General features: G+C 42.0%; 1 protein-coding gene across 3 annotated transcripts in view; it reads left to right on the forward strand.

The window, feature by feature from the left end:
* LOC126974000 (TWiK family of potassium channels protein 18-like) overlaps positions 1-18,282 on the forward strand; it is a 149,800-nt gene that overhangs the window by 32,856 nt on the left and 98,662 nt on the right. For 2 of the 3 annotated variants that reach the window (XM_050821355.1, XM_050821353.1), the window contains exon 2: positions 1,694-1,754. The exons of the other annotated variant lie outside the window; for it this stretch is intronic. The gene's annotated coding sequence lies outside the window, so the exon portion shown is untranslated. The remainder of the gene's footprint in view (positions 1-1,693; positions 1,755-18,282) is intronic. 3 annotated transcript variants of the gene reach the window in all.

Consider the following 18,282-nt stretch of genomic DNA (forward strand, 5'->3'; position numbering starts at 1 on the left):
TCAGAAATGGCTTACGACTGGCAACTATTTATCATTGCCTTGGGAATTCTCAATGATAATAGAATACAGATAGAATTACAGTGAAACAACTTCTATCTATATGTTAAATAATGTATACGATACTTCGTGAGGTGTCTAAAATAAGTTGGTGAAAAACCACGATAAAATAAACATTAATTCCAATGAAACTCCATATTTCTGAACACATTCTGCCGGAATTCTTGAAACTTCATTGCGAATATTTCTTTTTAGGATCTCTAAATTTCTCGGTATTTATGAAGTAAACTGCTGACTTGAGGAACCTATATAAGAAGAAGTACGCCGGTGTCAGGTCTGGTGGTCTGGGAATGTCACCGAATCGACTTTGATTTTTTCGGGGAAAATGCACCTCTTTATTTTCGTCGCTACTCGAAGTGTGTAATATAGCACCATCTTGCTGAAACTAAGTGTATTTGTTTATCCACATGGTCAGTCCTGTCCTATTATGGTTCCAAAAAGTTTTCCAGCATAAGCGAATAATCTTAGGAATTCGCTGTTACTGTTTGGTGACTCATGTCCGCAAAAAATATAGCCCGTTAATTTCTTTGGCACTTATTCTACACAAAACAGTAACTTTTTCTAAATACAACGGTGTCTCATGCAACTCGTTTGGATTTTCACTGGCTCAATAACGATAATTCTTCTTATTTGCTGTTCCATCTAATAAAAAAGTGCCTCATCGGAAAAAAATATGTTTTCGTAATCCCGAGGATGATGAAATATTTCATGCATGGCTCTAGCTTATGTCAATCTCAATCAATAGTCACGTGGTTTAATTTTTTAAATAATCTCATGTTTGTAAGAATGAAAATCCAAATCTTTTGAATTTTTCTACGAAGTTGTCTTTTTTAAATTTAATGATGCTGCACGCTGTCATGACGAGCCGTTGCGTACTCGCACAATCTCTAAGTCACCGAATATTGAAATGTCTGGCAAACAGCCAGCGCTTGGCCACGGGAGAATATATGTCTCTATGGCAAACGTGCGATGCTTCGTCGATCAACCTTCTATGGCTACTAAAATCCGCGTGACGCTGACGTCGAATGAATACCCCTCCACGTGCCCCGGACAAGGCGCGCGCCGTTAATTCGAATTTAAAGTTGAAAGTTGTTTCGCGAAAGCCCTTTACATTAACTGTGGTTCGCGAAGAAACATTAACTGAATTCTGTGTAGATTAAAGTATTCTAAAACAACACACCGTCGTGCTAGCGGGGTTGAGTCGATCGTCAGTGTGATAAGGACAACTTCAGCTACGACTAAAATCAAGAGTTAAATACTCCAAAATCAGGTTTTCATTGTCATTAATTTCCTCCTCCAAAACCAATCGTAAAAAATTAAGGAAACTGAATGCAAAGAAAATATATAGTCAAATACTCTATTTGATTGAAAAGAGTGGCTGTTGAGTTTTTTGTATGTTCTTCTCACGAACTCTACTTTTGTACGCAATAATATAGGTAATTGAAAAGAAATATTTATAGCGACGATTTGAGAGCGCTTAGCTTTAGCATAATTGAAAAAAGTTTTTTTTTGTATTTGTATGGTACTTGGAAGCGCTTGCTCCGATGTGAGAACAGAATATCATATCATGTGCAGCTAAATATGCGTCTTTCTGAGCATACAGAACTTTTACAACCCAATTTTCCTTCCCTTCCAGGTAACTACGCCGAATTTGTCAGTCACAGTTAGTCTACTCAAATCAATGGGATATGATAAAGGTTTTTGAAATCTGAAAGCACATTTGTACGTGGCGGACGAGGGTCTTACCGGTGGAAACCGTTTTGCCGTCAATTCTTAAAAAGTCAGAGTCTAATTTGGGATCTACATTTGTGACACTGTGAAGTTCAAAGTCAAGCGGATTTTATCGAGTATCGTATCTCATTGCTCTTCATGGTTTGTCAAAAACTTCCTTCCGTAACGTCCGTATTCAAAAATGCATCTCATTTATAAACCATTAATAATATTGTTGCCCTTTTATATGCAGCTATGTATTTATGAATGATGATAATAGTGATTGATTGATGATTTATGAAAGATGGATAATAGTGAAAAATCAAACAAAAACAAAACCCTAAGTGTGTGTGTTTGTGATGTGTTTTTCTTTAAGGGATACTTTAAAATGCTGCATGCGCTTTTAAAAAACCGCACGTTTTGCGCAAAACCTATCAGACACCCAGTAGGGTTACAAAAGCGGACTTAAGCATATTGTACCAGAATGAGCATGGTCTCAAAACCTAACTTGCAGTGGGGTGCAATCACTTAATTACTTAGCCATCTTGGAGTATAACTTGGTGGCTGCTACCTAAACGCTTCTTGACGGTTCTGTTTATGATTCGGAATTAGCACCTGGAAAATGGTCGGTCTTGCGTCGTGATAGAGCTACGCCGTGTGGCGGCGTCCTACTCTCTGCACGTAAGAATATTGTACTGCATCGGCGCCGTGACCTCGAAACAGAAGTTGGTGAAGATCTCCGGGATAACTTTACATGATGCGACCGTATTTACCATGTCTGTGTTGTATACATCAAACCCAGTGCAAAAGATTAAGATTACATGCAGTGCTTCTGTTCCGTTCAGAATATAACGACCAAGTTGAAAGGTGAGCTAATAATATTAGGTGACAAAAATTACAACAGTGCCTCACTGTCTGTTTTTTATCTTTCGGTAAATTACTCGAGAGAAACTTAGTACCAAACCTTCATGGAGGTAAACTTGAAGTTGTCCTAGTTCAGGAAAGAGCTAACATAAGAGATGGGGTCGTTACTGGTACAGAACTTCTGTACCAGTAATAGTTCCCATTGATACCTATCACCCTGCTCTCGATATCAAGTTAGACGGTTAAGCAATCTATGATTCGGAAGTACTTCCACCCAGTAAATAAGCCCAAGACATGACTGGAACTTTGAGAAGTGCGACTATGTCAAATTGCCTGATGCAGTACAGTATTTCTATAACATCCTATATGAGCAGCCAAAGAAAAGTTACGCTACCCGGCCTGGTTCACGCATGACATTATTCCAAATGTAAAGCAGAAGCTTAGACTGCACAGTAAGTGGATACGAAATAGATGAAACCTATAAGCAATTTGCAGACATTAGGGCTTCATTAAAGTGTAGAGTAGAGTTGGGCTACAAAAGCCACCTTGAACAGATTGAAAATAAAATAAAGGTTAGTCCACGGTAATTCTGGCACTTTATCACCGCACTGCGATCCAAAAGAGGTTTTGAGCCTATAGTCACATATCAGGGTGAACTCTTCTATGGAGTAGCAGCAGCGAAAGCCTTTGCAAGCTTTTTTTTAGCATTTAAACAGACAAATTTATACTCAGATCTTGTGGTAAGTGATGTTACTAGCTGCAATAGTTATTATATCAACACCCTTAAATTCACTCCTTCGGATATCTTTCAAGGTATCAACAAAATTAAGTTTACTAGTTCTATAAAACCAGATAAAATCCCATCTGTGATTTTAAAACAGACTTAAAAATATCTATGTGAGCCACTGTGACATATTGAATTTCGCTCTAAGAACAGGCATTAATCCTCCTCAATGGAAAATATCAAGAGTCACTCCAATTCCTAAATCATCTGGCAAGTCTGCAGTTGAAAATTTTTGCATAGGTTAATTTACTCACAAATAGAAAAATATCTTACAAATGTCTAGCACGGATTCAGAGCAAAATGATGGGTTAACACAAATCTATTGATTATCGTTAATTATATCTCCGCAGGGTTGGGCCACAGCTTTCAGGATGATGTACTTTATTTTGATTTCAAAAAAGCTTATGACTGTGTCAATAATGACATATTACTGAAGAAGCTTAGTAACATTAGTTTTGCGCCAGGGCTTTTAAAACTCCTAGAAAACTACATGAACGATCGGCAGTAGTTCGTTAGGTTGAGCATTTATGAATCTGCATCTTACCACACGCACTTGGGAGTAAGTCAGGGTTCAATACTCGGTCCTTTGCTGTTTCTTCGTATGGTGAACGACGTACCGACAGTTCTTGGGTATGCATGTCTACTTTACGCAAACGATCTTAAGTTATACACTGAGGTTCGAGCAGACTGCATGGTGATCCAGGAGGATGTTCGTGTGATACATGAACGGAGTACAGCAAATGACATGGAAGTAAACCTATCCAAATGTTATATAATAAGCTTTGGACGTCTGAGATATCCAATTTATTCGACTACACAATTGAGAACACTAAACTAACCAGAACTATAAGATCTGTGTGTCACATTTGACCTACAGCTCACCTTTAATATCATATAACAACTGTTGTAAACGAATCTTTGAAGCAGTTTGGATTTGTCTTGAGAAATCACGCAGTTTTAAAACAGAATGTGTCTCTCGCCTTCCATATAATGCGCTAGTTGGCAGTAAATTAGAGGCAAGCTCGTGTGTTTGGAACCCCCATAATTCCACCTATGATAGAGTTCTTGAAAAGGTCCAAAAACTTTTATCACGTTCCTGTACAAAGGTAACATTATATACTAACCATTCGTGTATCCTACAGCATTTCTCCTGGGCTACGTTAGTTACAACTCGCTTAAAAGCAGAAGAGCAAATGATCAATTGGTTATGGTATGCAAAATAATCCGAGGCTTGATTGATGTTCCGCATCTACATGATCAGCTGGTCAGGCTCTATACCCCAGACTATTGCCGTTCCCGGAGGCAGAGTCTCCTTGCTGTCCCTTTCTGTTGGACGGTTGCACGTGCCAGCTTCCCCATTCCGCGCACCCTCTCTGCCCTCAACGGGCTACTGGAAGCCTTTCCTGACTCCGAATTATTTGCGGATGGATGAAAGGAAGTCTTGAATGGTTGCCTGAGGTTCAGTGAGACATTTTGACTACAATTACAATGTTACAAATAGGATTTATTATTATTATTATCCTTTTATTATTATTTTTAAGAATTGTTTTATTTAACTAATCCATTATGTAAGTTTTTAAGACAGCGATTGACAACGGTTGAGACGACCTTAATTCGTGTATAATATTATGTGTAGTGTCTCAACATCTTTGTGTACATATATATTTTTCTTATTAGTTTTTAAATTGTTTAAATTTTATTGTTATTCGGATTTAATTTTATTTTTAATTTATTTGTAATCAATATTATTTTTTGTGTTGATAAGTTTAATTGATTATAGGGCCATCTTATTAACATTGCCCTGTACTTTCCCCGGGGCATCAAAAGAATAGGGGAGTCCCAGGCCCATGGGTGTCGTAAGAGGCGACTAAGGGCTTTTTAGAAGTGGTAGAGTCACGCTGCCGTCTTATGACGTCAGCACAATCGGGCCAGACTCGTCCGGGTTAATTACCACACTCGCACAGAATACCGGCGTGAAGTAGCGGCCTAGTGCCGCTATGTTTCGCATGGGTTAGTGTCGAGGACCGGAGGCCATCCCTTCCCCCCCCCCCAAAATTATGAGAGCGGTCCGTAAAAAGATATTACCCCAGGAGGGTACCGGCTCTACCAGAGCCGGAGAATCCCGCCCCGAGCACTCTCGCTCGGGCCGCCCTTCGTATTCTGGGGTGGGCACAGAACCGCGCATGACCGAGGACAAACGAGGCAGTAACACCACGGCACCCCGCTCCACGCTAAACGTGGACTTTTGCAATATCAGGGGAATTCACTCCAATTTAATCGCCGTCCACCACCACCTTGAGACGGCGCAGCCGGCCTTGTGTTTCCTTACGGAGACGCAGGTATCTCGACCTAGCGATACGTCATATTTAACGTACCCCGGGTACAAAATTGAGCACAACTTTTTGCCTCATGCTGGGGTATGTGTGTACGTTAGGGAGGATATCTGCTGTCGCCGTCTCGGCAATTTTGAGGGTAGGGACCTGTCTACTCTCTGGGTCCGCGTAGATTTAGACGACCGCGTCCGTATCTATGCGTGTGTCTGCAGGTCCCATAGTGGTAACGCAGAAACCGTTCATCTCATGGGCTGCGTTCAAGCGGCAATTGACGTCGTGCTTGCACAGATCCCCTCCGCTGAAATCGTAGTCTCGGGTGATTTCAACGGGCACAATGCCGAATGGCTTGGATCACGTACCACAGACTACGCAGGGCAATCTGTGCATAATTTTGCATTGGCGTATGGTCTGTCCCAATTGGTTGAGTCGCCAACGCGGCTCCCGGATGTGGATAGCCACATGCCGTCCTTATTAGATCTTCTGCTGACTACACATCCCGATGGTTACCAGGTCTTTGTCGACGCCCCTCTCGGAACGTCGACCATTGCCTGGTCAGGAGTGTAGTGCCTATCCGACGCCAACGTCGCAGACCACCAGCGACCCGCCGCGTTTGGCACTACAAGTCAGCAGACTGGGATAGGATGCGTTCCTTTTTTGCATCCTACCCTTGGGGTAAGGTTTGTTTCCCTTCGGATGATCCTAGTACCTGCGCCATTGCAGTAGGCGATGTGATACTGCAGGACATGGATATTTTTATACCAAGCTCTGTAGTACCGATCGGTGCCAGATCACAGCCCTGGTTCGATGCGTCAGTTAAAGCAGCATCTGACTGCAAAAAACAGGCGTATCGAACTTGGGTTGCGGCGCTGGGCACAAAGGATCCGAACTGCAAAGTTCTTAAGAGGAAATATAACCGTGCCTCCAGATTTTTTTAAGCGGCAAATCGCCCGTGCGAAGTCTAAGCACGTCGTCAAAATCGGCGACCAGATTTCCAGTTACCCGACCGGAACACGCAAGTTCTGGTCGTTGTCGAAAGCTGCTCTTGGTAACTTCAACCAGCCGTCCATGCCGCCGTTGCAAATGAGGAATGACACCCTCGCCCATACGGCAAAAGAGAAAGCCGATCTCCTGTGCACTCTTTTTGCCTCCAACTCGACTCTTGACGACAACGGAAAAACACAGCTGACCATCCCGCGGTGTCAGAGCTCTATGCCTGATGTACAGTTCAGACAGAAAACTGTTAGGCGAGCTCTGTTTTCGCTGGACGTCAGGAAGTCGAGCGGGCCGGATGGCATTTCTCCAATCGTGCTTAGAACGTGTGCCCCTGAGTTGATGCCGGTGCTAACGTGTTTATTCCGGCACTCATATTCCAAAGGCGTAGTCCCTGACTCATGGAAGTCAGCCCTTGTCCATCCGATCCAAAAAAAAGGAGACAGTTCGGATCCGGTAAACTACAGGCCTATTGCTATTACCTCCCTGCTCTCCAAAATCATGGAGAGCATAATTAGCCGTCAGCTCTTGGTATATCTAGAGGGTCACCAGTTGATCAACGACCGACAATACGGGTTTCGCCATGGTCGGTCGGCAGGTGATCTTCTGGTATACCTAACACATAGATGGGCGGCGGCTATTGAAAGCAAGGGGGAAGGCCTGGCAGTTAGCCTGGATATAGCGAAGGCCTTTGATCGTGTATGGCACAAGGCGCTCCTCTCAAAACTTCCATCATTTGGGCTTCCCGAGAGCTTGTGCAAGTGGACCTCCAGCTTCCTCACTGGGCGTAGCATACAGGTCGTTGTCGACGGATATTGCCCCAAGGCTGTGTGCTATCTCCTACGCTGTTTCTTCTGCATATCAATGATATGTTGGATACCTCCAACATGCATTGCTATGCAGATGACAGCACTGGTGATGCCGTATACACGGGCCATGCAGGTCTCTCTCGGGAAATCGTCGATCAGTGCCGGGAGAAACTTGTGTCGTCTATCGAGTCCTCTCTCGAGAAAGTCGCGGAATGGGGTAAATTGAACCTTGTCCAATTTAACCCCCAGAAGACTCAAGTTTGCGCGTTTACCACTAAAAAAACCCCATTTGTCGTATCACCGCTCTTCGAGAACACTTCTCTTAAAGCCGCGCCTAGTATCGGAATACTGGGTCTCGAAATCTCGAGCGATTGCCAATTCCGTGGCCATCTGGAGGGCAAAGCCAAATTGGCTTCGAAGAAGCTGGGCGTCATCAATAGAGCACGGCAATACTTCAAGCCGGCCCACGCAGGTCCGGCCACACATGGAGTATTGCTGTCATCTCTGGTCTGGTGCACCCCAGTATCTGCTCGATCCATTTGACCGCGTGCAACGTAGAGCAGCTCGAATTGTCGGGGACTCAGTGCTCTGTGAACGGCTGGATCACTTGGCGTTGCGTAGATACGTCGCTTCATTGTGTGTCTTCTACCGCATTTATCACGGGGAGTGTTCCGAAGAGCTGTTTAACCTGATTCCTGCCGCCGAATTTCACCATCGCACGACACGCCACAAGTTAGGATATCATCCCCACCATCTGGTTGTGTGGCGGTCCACAGTGCGGTTTTCAAGAAGCTTTCTCCCTCGTACTACAAAGCTGTGGAATGAGCTTCCTTGTGCGGTGTTTCCGGGACGATACGACATGGGTACCTTCAAAAAAAGCGCGTACACCTTCCTTAAAGGCCGGCAACGCTCTTGTGATTCCTCTGGTGTTGCAAGAGAATGTGGGCGGCGGTGATCACTTAACACCAGGTGACCCGTACGCTCGTTTGTCCTCCTATTCCATAAAAAAAAAACATTAAATAAATAAATGCTATTTTTAGAATAGGTAATATTTTTTATGGGTCATTCTTCACTGTAGTGTATTCTTATTGTATAGGAGTGAACTTGCCAAAAAATGGCCATGCGTCACTGTGGTTCATTCTTTTTAACCGACTTTAAAAAAGGAAGGAGGTTCTCAATTCGTCGGTATGGTGCAAAACAAATGGACGAATATCTCAATATTGGACCAACCGATTTAGATGATTCTTTTTTATTGGAAAGGATTATATACTTCAAGGGTGAGTGTTTGGTTAGGTTCTGATTATGGGATCTATGACAAAGTAACGGAACTCTTCAATTCTTAGGAGCAAATTTACAATACTCGGTTGAATCTAATTTATGCTATTCCAGATATTTGAGTCACCTACCGTAACGTCGTTATGGTGAAGGAATTGTCGTAGTCGAATATCAATCAATGGAACTCCTTATACTTGCAGTAACGGTGCGATTTGTGGCAATATTTCTATCTGTCTGTAATAAAATTGATTTCTGCATCAAGCATTGCAAATTTATTAGGTCTACACATATTTAGACAAATTATTAGTTAGTGTACTTCAGATTCACAAAAATTAAAAAATAACAATTAACAAAAATCAACTAACTTCAAAAAACACAACTCCAAAACAATAGATGTTGTAGTAAAAAGTAAAAAATTATTGCTTTTTTTTTATAAAATCTAATTAATTAATCTTATTCTAGTTAATAATGATCTTTGAACACTTCTACTGACAGAACATGGCGGGCTCGTCTTTTGGCCGTGACACAAAACGAGTCGGGCTTTTGGTCACAAGCTTTGCCTTCTGTGCCGATTGGAACGCTACTTGATAATATGACATTGTCTGAATATACATATAAAACTGAATGAACCACATCAATGTAGATGTGGCGTTCAGATGTTCTTGGACGTCACGGGCTATCCTGACATTAATCGGTAGCAGCCGTCATGCCAGCATTAATGAAGTAATTCGCAGGGAATTTGCCGCTCTTAATATACCAGCTTGTTTAAGAGCCAAATGGTATTACCCGCCGCGATGCAAAGCGTCCTGATGGAATGATCCCAGTGGCTTGGGCACGAGGAAGGGCGCTGGTCTGGGGCGCGACTCGAGAGATTTGCTTGTGTCGCACGGGCAACGTGACAAGTCAACAGGTGAGGGTGGAGGATACCGATTCCAAAAATAACAATAATTGTAACTAGAATTAGGTTAATTAGATTGGATAAAATTACGCAATTATTTATTAACATTTTAGTGCATATAATATCTATTGTTCTGGAATAGTTTTTTTAAAGTCGGTTGTTTTTTTGTTACATTTCTTTTTTGTAGTTAAGTTGTAATAGTTGCGACCTCGCCACCATGTACAGTACAAGTTCATTCTATTAATACTACTTACCGAACCCCGGCAACGCTTTACTGTGACTCTTTCATTGGTTTTTCATATGTCGCAAAATGTCGGCTATCTAACGGTATATGTTATAAAGCCAGCTGACAAACAAACGGACGGACTAGGACGGAAGTCTTATTTATCTCACGTACGTTACCCTTTGGGTACAATTTTAAAAATGATAATGATATGAGTAAATATCAGGTTAAATTGAACGGCTGGAGCTGTTCCCTATAGGAACTAGTTCAAAAATATACATCTGAATATAGAAATACCCCACTTACAAAGTATTTTAAGAGCTTCCTAAAGCAGCATAACTTTATAATTCGTATTATAAATTGCTGGTTTCCAATTTATTTGGTAAATTTCTAAGATGCATTATGAGTCCTTTATTAACACGTAGGCACTTTATTCACAAACGGTTTCCTGTTGAGTAGCGAGTAAGGTTTTGTTCATAACAGGGGAAAAAGTGATTTAATTTCACATCTGGAAACGTGATTCGAAAGTGTCCTAATTATCCGCACAAGTAACAAACTGTTGCGAGTTGTTTTGTGAGTCCGTAAACCGACTTTACAGACCACCAAATTTTTAATTTGTAATTTTAAAATAACGGTATAAAAATGCTTAATGATGTATTCAGCAATGAACGCTGAATGTGTTCACCTTCGCCACTTTACTCGGCGAAATGTTTACTAAGCCCGCGCTCACGCCCGCGCCCTCACCGATGACCGTGGACAGTTGACACTAGATGACGGATGAGGCTTTATCAAGACTACATCAAACAGAGTGTTCATAATATTGATCCGTCTAAAATGTTTGTACTTCTATTATTACAATTTTGTGGTAGAAAATCTTACATCACTATTAGTTTTTACTTTTTGAGTAAATAATTGCAGTTTTTCTTTAGCTAAGTGGTGTTAGCGCTGGGACGTATCACGAGATTCGTGTATTCAAATCCCATCGTCCATAGTTTTTATACATATATCAAATTAAATTTGTTATTTTTTTATAACTAATTAAACATCTCATATTAAAGTGAAAAATTGCTATTTATGAAAGTGGAGAAGAATCGACTTTTTTGTCTATTAAATATGTACACATTAAAATTAACAACAATAATATAATGTTATAATTAACAAAACGTAGTGATATAAAAACCGTTTCAGAAAATAATAAAGAATGAATGTAGAATTTTGCAGCTGCTCATATTTTTGTTTCATTAAGACACTCAATTACGGTGTATTAAGCTCGTGGTTACATAATGGCTTTGAAAATAAATTTATTTAATTATACATCCGCTGCAATGGCAATCGCCCTGATGTAATGACCCTGCGGCTTGGGCGCTGGTGTGGGACGTGACTTGCGTCGATACAATAAGATGTCAAGTCGCATTTGCCCGGTAATGTCACTAGCTAGGGTGCCCTTCAGACCCGAACATAGTAATGTTTACACTACTGCTTCACGGCAGAAATACGCACCGTTGTGGTACCCATAATCTAGCTGGTTTCCTGTGCAAAGGAGCCTCGGGTAAAGTAAGACTCACATCTTTGTGCGGTTTGATTTTGAAACACTCTGGGGCCCAGAGTCGCGGAGAAAGTACAAAGTACTATCTTCGCACCTCAACAAGACAACTGGATACCCAAGCGCTGGCAGCTATTTCGGTCAATGGATAACTCTAGCTATCCACCGTGGAAATGTTGCCAGTATTCTTGATAACACTTTCTCGTAATGATAGTTTATATTTTATGTTATTTTTCTGTATGTTAAGCATTATTTTGGTTGAAATTTGTAATTTGTTGTTTTTAATGTAATTGTGCTTTCATTAGTTTTTTCGGAAGTTTAAAAAAATCCTCAACAAACTCAGGCATATATATAACTATTGGAAGGCTTCTTTACACAGGAATCCTGTTAGGTGGGTATCCTGGAAGCACTTTTTTATACCGATAATACGTATGGATGCAAGCATTATCGTGTTACGCATTGAAAGGTACCGTAGCTGGTGACGGTGATGGACATAAGTGATGAGCACCACTGAATAAGAATAACAACAATTTATTCCATGCCACACATAATATTACATCTGAATTGGTCAAATATTCCTAATCCCAAATTAAACTAAATATGCTGTGTGGGAAAAGAAAAGGCCGATGATCATGTGTTGTAAACCAGCACTCACTTCAGTGTTGATTACAGTATCTACCTGGATAACTGATGAAACGTCTGTAAACACTAAAACAGAATTTAAAAAAGAAATAAATTATAACAATTACAAGCCATCTCTTTAATATAAAAATAATGTTATTAACATAATATATACGTAAAATACTACAATTGCGATGCCACTCAGCATTCCAGGTCAAGAATCCTCACCATTACATTGTAACGGGCTGAGCGTCTAAATAACTGTCACGTGAACACCTTATTCGTCTAGTCACTTCTCATAAAGTAAAATATAATATTTCATATATTATTTAATAACCACACAGAGCAAGAGAGATTTTTCTTTGCAACATCTTTTATCCTTATGTGAATGACTATCGTATGATTGTACAGAGTAAAATTGAGCATTCCTTAAAATGTTTCATTTTATTTCAAAACTTCCTTACCTTGCCTTCCTTACCCACCACGCCGAATGGCTAGGCTCACGTACCACCGATCATGCAGGGAGATCTGTTCACGACTTCGCCTTAGCATATGGTCTGACGCAACTGGTTATTGCGCCAACGCGAATCCCAGATGTGCAAGATCATATACCTTCACTGTTGGACCTTCTGTTGACCTCTCATCCGCACGGCTACCTAGTTTCCATTGACCCTCCTCTGGAATCGTCGGAGCACTGCCTGATCCGGAGCACCGTGCCGATCACGCGCCCAACACGGCCCCGCTTCTTAGGCAGTCGCCGCGTGTGGCACTATAGGTCAGCAGAGTGGGACGAGATGCGGTGCTTTTTTGCATCCAACCCGTGGAGGCAGATCTGTTTTTCGCTGGGAGATCCAGATGCCGCTGCTGACGCTGTTGCTGATGTGGTACTGCAAGGTATGGAACTCTTCATTCCATCCTCCTCTGTGCCTATCGGTGGCAGGTCCCAACCATGGTTTGACCACTCCTACAAAATGGCCTCTCGCCGAAAGCAGGAGTGCTATCAGGCTTGGGTCAATGCGGTGGTATCTAAGGATGTGATTTCCAGCGAACTTAAAAAACACTTCAATCATGCCTCCAGGTCCTTCAAAAGAATTATTGCTGACGCGAAGTCGAAGCACATGGGCAGAATTGGCGAGAGACTTGCACGCCTTCCCTCGGGAACTCGTGCGTTCTGGTCGCTCGCCAAGGCTGTCCAAGGAAACTTCTGCCAGCCAGCCATTCCGCCACTGCACAGGGATGATGACTCGCTGGCCCATGACGCGAAAGAGAAAGCTGATCTCCTGGGCTCCCTCTTCGCGTCCAACTCGACTCTGGATGACCAAGGTGCACCACCACCGCATATTCCGCGGTGCGATTCATATATGCCGGAGGTAAAAATCCGGTATGGTGCCGTGCTTAAGCTTCTCACCTTGGACATTCACAAATCGAGCGGGCCCGATGGCATTCCCCCGATAGTGCTGCGGACATGTGCTCCGGAACTGGCGCCGGTCCTTACCCGTCTTTTCCGGCTCTCCTACTCATCAGGCGTAGTCCCGAAATTATGGAAGGCGGCTTTAGTGCACCCGATCCCTAAGAAAGATGTACGCTCAGATCCGTCCAACTACCGCCCCATTGCCATTACCTCCATTTTCTCCAAAGTAATGGAGTCGATCATCAACCGCCAGCTCTTGGGATACCTAGAGGGGCACCAGCTGATCAGCGACTGCAAGTACGGTTTCCTTCAGGGTCGCTTAGCTGGTGATCTTCTTGCGTACCTCACCCATAAATGGGCGCAAGCGGTTGAGTCGAAGGGAGAGGCGTTGGCGGTGAGTTTGGACATAGCGAAGGCCTTTGATCGGGTGTGGCATAAAGCGCTTATAGCGAAACTGCCATCCTATGGGCTTCCCGAGAAGTTGTGCAAATGGGTCACTAGCTTTTTGGCTGATCGGAGCATCAAGGTTGTTATCAACGGTGCATGCTCCAACTTAAAACCCATAAACTCTGGTGTCCCGCAAGGCTGTGTGCTATCCCCTACGCTGTTTCTTCTGCATATCAATGATATGCTGCAAATCACCAATATTCATTGCTATGCAGACGACAGCACGGGGTATGCTTCCTACACCGGCCGTGCCAACATGTCCCAGAATAGCGTCGACGAGAACCGGATCAAACTGGTGTCTGAATCGAGACTAAGCTTTGCAAAGTCTCGGAATGGGGCCGACAAAATTTAGTCCAATTCAACCCCAAGAAGACACAAGTTTGTGCGTTCACCACTAAAAAGTCTCCCTTTGTCGTATCCCCTCGATTCGAGATCACTCCTCTAACTGCCACAGCCTGTATTGGCATACTTGGCGTCGATATATCGAGCGACGTTCAGTTCCGTGGTCACTTGGAAGAGAAGGCCAAACTGGCCTCTAAAAAGCTTGGTGTACTCAGTAAGGCGAGACAGTACTTCACTAAATGCCACCGCCTGCAACTTTATAAGGCGCAAATTCGGCCTCACATGGAGTACTGTTCTCACCTCTGGGCGGGTGCTCCCCAGTACCAGCTTCTTCCATTTGACTGCATACAACGAAGAGCGGCTCGAATCATCGACGATCAAGTCATCTCCGATCGGCTTGATTCTCTAGCATTGCGTAGAGATGTGGGTTCTCTCTGCATCTTCTACCGCATTTATCACGGGGAGTGCTCAAAGGAGCTGTTCGGGTTGATTCCAGCGGCCGAATTCCACCATCAGACATTACGTGCAAAGTACCATCCGCATCACGTAGACGTCTGGCATTCCACAACCGCGCGTTTTCTTCGAAATTTCTTGCCTTGCACAGCCACTTTGTGGAATCAACCACCGGCAGCGGTCTTCCCGAACAGATACGACTTAGGAACCTTCAAGAAAAAAGCATACTCCCACCTTAAAGGCCAGCAACGCATTTCTTGACACACCTGTTGTTGCGGATGTCCATGGTCGGTTGCCTCACCTCTCCCCATCCCGTGAGCCTCTTGCCCGTTTGCCCCCTCTCATATAAAAAAAAAAAAACAATCCCATGCGACACATAAAGGCGCTAGGCCGCTACTTCACGCCAGTTTTCTGTGCGACTGTGGTACTTAAACCGGACGAGTCTGGCCCGTCCATTCTGTCGTCATAGGACGGCAGTGGACTCGCCCACATCCAGAAAACCTTAGTCAACTGTCACGACACCCGTCAGCCTGGGGCTTGCCTATTCTTTTCACGCTCCAGGGAAGCACAGAGCAAAGGGCACCTCAATCTCGTTTAGTAATTAAAAAATAAAGTGCAAAAGGCACATACAGACTGCTGTAATATATCGTAACATGTAATGTACCATGAAAGGAGATGCTGCACTCCATGATTCAAATGTAGCCCCTGTATCTGTCGCGATGTCTTCTTCCTCCATTGTTCGCGCACGTTCCGCAGTACAGACACCCTCAACCCGTCTACGATGGCTCTCATTGACACTGCGCGCCACTTTGTTCAGCGCAACAACCGTCAAATAGCGGATCCCGGCGCGCATGAGTCACATAGTGCTTTGGTGCGCCCAGTCCACACTATGGCCACGGTAATGTATTCTATCTTCATACCGGATTATATACAGGCCGGAACGCTGGAACTGAATAAGAATAATAAAATCTCGATTTTAGTATACACTTCGTATACGAAGTAATTTTGCAATCAAAATTTATGAGCGATGCGGGACTCGCACCAGCGACCTCTGGGTTCCGTTCGAGCGCTCTTTCCAACTGAGCATGTTATCAACTTATTTTTGTTGCCTTTTCTTCTCACTATCTCAGTACTTTACTTCCTTGGTGTATAATCTACTATTAATGAATACTTCTTACTTCATTCACAACTAACTATTTTGTTAATATTAAAAATATAATTTAAACAATCACAAAACTAGAAAGAAATTCTAGTAGATGAAATTAAAATACGCTAGCTAGATAGACAGCCCCATCGTAACAGTCGGCCTGGCGGGTACACAACATAAGGTATTAATATCAATGAACAGGGCCGAGTTACAATTATGTATTTGACCGTGCTATGGCAATTCTACATATTTTATCACAGCATACATTGCGACAATGTGGACGGACAATTCTATCACTGCACATTTCATTTTGTATGTCTGTTGTACTTTATTTTGTACGCCTTGAATGCGCCTCAAATAGTTTCCACTTCATTTTATGGAATTCGACATCGAGAGTTGGTCAATGATTATCACCGCCCATGCTTTTTAGCAACTGACTGTTTAAGTGATCACAAAGGTATCCTAGGTGTAATTGTTATATACATCGAGATTTAATCTAGATGAATATAAGAGTATAATATAGTATCTTAAAAATTTGTGATAGTAATGCCAATGATGACTACCAAGATAATGGTTTACTGTTAATAATACCTCTATTTGATCCCACGATACAGTCTCCGACTAGTGTGGCGATTCAGTGACAATAACAATTTAGTCATATATATTATAAGCTTGTAAGATAATTTAATGACAATGCATTTGTAAAAAGATCGATTTAAATAAATTATTCTTATTCTAGAAGAACCGCGGGGGGAGGTTTCTCCCTGTATAAACTTGAAGTAGACCCCTTATATAATTTATACGTCTAGATAGTGGCTTTTGCTGCTAGACAACCGATGAAAACAGGTCAGGTTTATTACTTAAGTTTGCGTGAAAAGCTACGTCTTACTCTTTACTTTACTTCTTTTTACCAGTGGGAGGCTTCTTTGCTCAGGGTGCTAGCTAGATTATGGGTACCACAACGGCGCCTATTTCTGCCGTGAAGCAGTAATGTGTGAGTATTACTGTGTTTCGGTCTGAAGGGCACCGTAGCTAGTGAAATTACTGGACAAATGAGACTTAACATCTTATGTCTCAAGGTGATGAATGCAGTTGTAGTGCCACTCAGAATTTTTGGTGTTTTTCCAAGAATCCTCAGCGGCACTGCATTGTAATGAGTAGGGCATATCAATTACTATCAGCTTAACGACTTGCTCGTCTCGTACCTTATTTTCATAAAAAAAAGAGGCTAACTGTCAATCTCCACTTATTTCACAGCTGTCACAGTCTATCAAGACGTATAATTATCTAAGATAGAACCATTAACTTTCGCACACTTAACACCACGGTGACGTACGCCGGTAGGTGGTTTTCGTTTTTCGAACTCAAAACTACGTTTACTCAACATCATCATCATCATATTACCATAAGGTGACTCGTATGCATGTTTGTTTGTCCTCCTCAACCACAAAACAAAAACAAGTTTATCTTGAACATCACCTGAATATATGTAATATATTTTCAGCACTGATTTACTTGTTTATAGAACACAAATGGAATCGGTTAAAAGACACTCAGCCAATCGGCTTTGAATGTAGCTACAGTTAAAAGCTATTGACCGTAGTCTAAGTGTTACGACAGTAATCTAAAGTTAACTCTTTAAACTTTAGTCGTTTTACTCGGTGTATGGGTTTACAGCGAGAAAATATACAAAACTTTACTTGATTCTTTGATTTTAATTATACATTTATAGGCTACTGTAGCAGGTAGAATTAGAATAGAGTTAGAATATATAATATATTCTGGATATAATTGTTGAAGTGAAACCTTCCTTGGAATCGTTGCGATTTGTAACTTGTTATAACGAAAAAAGCGAGATAATAGAGGCACAACGTGGTACCAGGCGATCATATTTGAAGAAGTATGACGCGAGTATACCTTATTTATACTGACGTGATGTGCACAACGTATTTATACATAGATACCAGGAAAGCATAAATATGATAGCGGTGATAGTAATGTCTTGCAAAGCGGTTGAAATCATGTGTCATCTTAGCAACATATACCAGGACCAGCTTAGAGGTTTAATGTAAATTCAGCGTCGGATACAGCAATTCGGTTGATAGAATTTTTGGATACCAGATTTAATTTGAAAATGTGGAGCAGTCGCACTGTAGTAACAACAAGATCAAAAACAGTAATTGACGCAGAATTCCAAAGATATATTGACTTTATTAAGACCAAAGTATTTATTTCATACTTTACTCGTAGTTACCATAAGTCTCCTGTATCATTTATCGAATTTGAAGCTCAGTCTGAATAAATTTATGTTATATAATATACGGTTAAAATGAAAAATATTTATCAAACTTTGTATCACTATGATCATAACAAAA

The sequence above is a fragment of the Leptidea sinapis genome, chromosome 31 (assembly GCF_905404315.1).
Source record: "Leptidea sinapis chromosome 31, ilLepSina1.1, whole genome shotgun sequence".
Classification (NCBI taxonomy): Eukaryota; Metazoa; Arthropoda; class Insecta; order Lepidoptera; family Pieridae; genus Leptidea; species Leptidea sinapis.